General features: G+C 37.4%; 1 pseudogene across 1 annotated transcript; it reads right to left on the bottom strand.

Annotated features, from left to right (window-relative positions):
- Nucleotides 1-201: 201 nt before the first annotated feature.
- LOC145587750 (transcription factor TCP4 pseudogene) lies at nucleotides 202-2,306 on the bottom strand (annotated as a pseudogene). Its single transcript, XR_014101418.1, has 3 exons — nucleotides 1,901-2,306; nucleotides 550-1,741; nucleotides 202-450 (listed from the first exon to the last, which is right to left on the bottom strand). The product of XR_014101418.1 is annotated as a transcription factor TCP4 pseudogene (transcript).
- Between the last annotated feature and the right edge of the window lie 297 nt (nucleotides 2,307-2,603).

Raw genomic sequence — 2,603 nt, 5'->3', positions numbered from 1 at the left:
TGCAACAAATTATAGAATAATAAGGTAGTAATTATCACACTAAGTGTTGAAATGCGAGCGTTAATCATGATTAAGATTATACTAATATTAATCAGAATTACAGGCTTACAGCAAAGGTACCTAATTAATTTATTTAAAACTAGCAAATGTTTTAGATTTCTAAATGTAATCCCAAATATTACACCTAAAACCCGTTCGATGTAACAGTTAAAATTTGCTACTAGTAGATGAAATTACGAAACATTGAAAGGAAAGTTTGAGCAAGAAGATATACTCACGCACTAATGAAAGAGCACAAAATTGAACAATGTATTAGGAGAATCGAATTTGATAAAAGTGGCTGATTTTTTGCATGATTGTTGCATCAGAAATGGATATTCTCTTCCTATGCCACGGCACTTGAGCTGTATAGGGAACGTCTCTAGCTCCTTTGGCATTCGATGTCGTCATCTGTCAAAACAAATCACATTTATTGGAGAATTATCTTAAACAAAACTATAATTAAGAAAGACATAACTAAAAAAAAATAAAAAATAGTGAAATATTTACCTAATTAATGTTGGCTTGAATCAGGGGACAAGGATGATGAGGAAGCCCTATTATTAGACATAGAATTTGTAGCACCATGTAATTCACCCTGAAGTTGTGATGGGATGTAAAAACCCATGAATCCGTCGGATCCATGTCCAATGCTCGACATATCTTGAGGGTGGTGGTGGTGGTGGTGGTTGTGTTGGTGGTTATTATTATCCTCGAAAGCTCGTACTAGTGGAGAGAAACTGGACTGAAGGGGACCCCGCTGAGAATAGGTTGAAGTCGTCATTGGGCCTTGTTGGCCCAAAAGCAACCCTTGCTGCAATGGTGAAGGATTGAATAACATTCCTCCCCTCCCTTCTCCACCAGCACTACCACCACTAGTCCAACCGAACATCCTAGCGAACCGGCCTAAATCTTGTTGCTGCTGTTGTGATTCTGGCCATCCACCTGTCCCAATATCGAATCCCATAGACGAACCTGACCCTTGGAAGAGACTGGAGTTGTGATTCGAATGTGTCTGCTGATGTTGGCCATTACGAACACCTTCCGGATCCTGAAGTGTGTGGAGAGACAGGCAAAGATCTTCGTTGTTTTGGCTTCCACCTCTTGCAATAAACTCATGCTGATAATTCTGAAAACTAATAGAATTCTCACCAGATGTATTATTAGTAGGGAAAAAAGACTTCATACTATCTCCTAAAGATTGTGTATCAACACATTGTGGAGCATAAAATGACGACGATCCAGAATTATCACCCACAGTAAAATCCGTAGACCCTACATTCACATCAACACCGTTGGAAGGACCAGCTGTTGGATCCCAAGGTGGTAACTCGTCAAGCTTATCAATGGATGCCTTCGCCTTCTTTATGAGCCAGTCGACCGCCTTGCTAGGTCTGTCATAGCCAAGCCTATCTTGTACATCATAGAATTGGATGGCGGTGTGAGCGGAAAGGCGGACTCTACGGTCTCTAGGACCCTTGGCTGTGAACACCTTGCTGTGTCGATCTTTGCGACCAGTAGCCCGGATGATATGACCTCCTTGCACTTGAACAATCTCACCTCCTGTTGTACTCTTTAGCCCCATTTTGCCCCTTTGCTTTGTAGTGGTGTATGGTGTGTTTTGCAAATTGTGTTGTTGTTGAATTACATGACTAATTTCTTCTTGCTTTTGTTGGGTATTAGATATTTGGTCTCTAAATCCCTGAAAATCCAGATTAAAGGATATTGGGTATTTTTCAATTTTTCTTTTTTCACCCTCCAGAAAATCAGGTTTTGTTGAAGTAGCTAGGAAAAATTTAGAATTTAGGGGAAAAAAAAAAGTTAGGAAAATTGGTGTGTAAAAAAGCCAAAACTGTAAAACCTGGTTTCTGCTACAGCTGCTCTTGTTGATGCTGATCCCAATGAAAAAAAGGCATTAAACTCTTATCAGTTTTACACTTCACAAATCAAGAAAATAAAAATAAAAAGGGAAAGAAAAAAGGAACAAAACAAAATAAAAAGAGGCAGATTTTATGTCAAAATTTGGAAATATGAGTCGTTAAGACAGAAGGGTGATTTTGGGTTTTTGAGACGGAGTTTTAGAGTTTGAGAATAGGTAGTAGGGAAGGTAATAGGGAAGGGGCGGAAGAAAGAATGAAGGGTTTTGGAGGAAATAAAACTGTTGAAGAGGGTTATAAAGGGAGAGGGTGGTGGATGAGCTGAGGATGATTAGGAACAAGATTAGTGTGCACTAATTTGTGATTAGTTGGTAATATAATAAATTAGTGAGAAATATGAGTGTTACTTCTTTAGTTTAGATATTTTAATGTATGATTGTTATAATACTTTTGGGATTTATTTATTAACTTCATTGTAAATTGGTAAATTTTAAATTTTACGGAGCAGGACCTAGTTTATATAGTTCATTTGTTTTTATCTTTGTAGTTTTGTTGGGTTTAGTTTGGTTTATTAGTCACATGGTAGGTAAGTAAGTATGATTTAAATTATTCCAAGTAAATTCATGATCAACATTTGAATCATATTCAAGTGAATACATGATCAAACATTTCATTAATATTGAAGCA

This window comes from Chenopodium album, chromosome 17, assembly GCF_948465745.1.
Source record: "Chenopodium album chromosome 17, dcCheAlbu1.1, whole genome shotgun sequence".
Lineage (NCBI taxonomy): Eukaryota > Viridiplantae > Streptophyta > Magnoliopsida > Caryophyllales > Amaranthaceae > Chenopodium > Chenopodium album.
The sequence above is the reverse complement of the archived record's forward strand: the minus strand, read 5'-3'. Positions and strand labels throughout refer to the sequence as shown.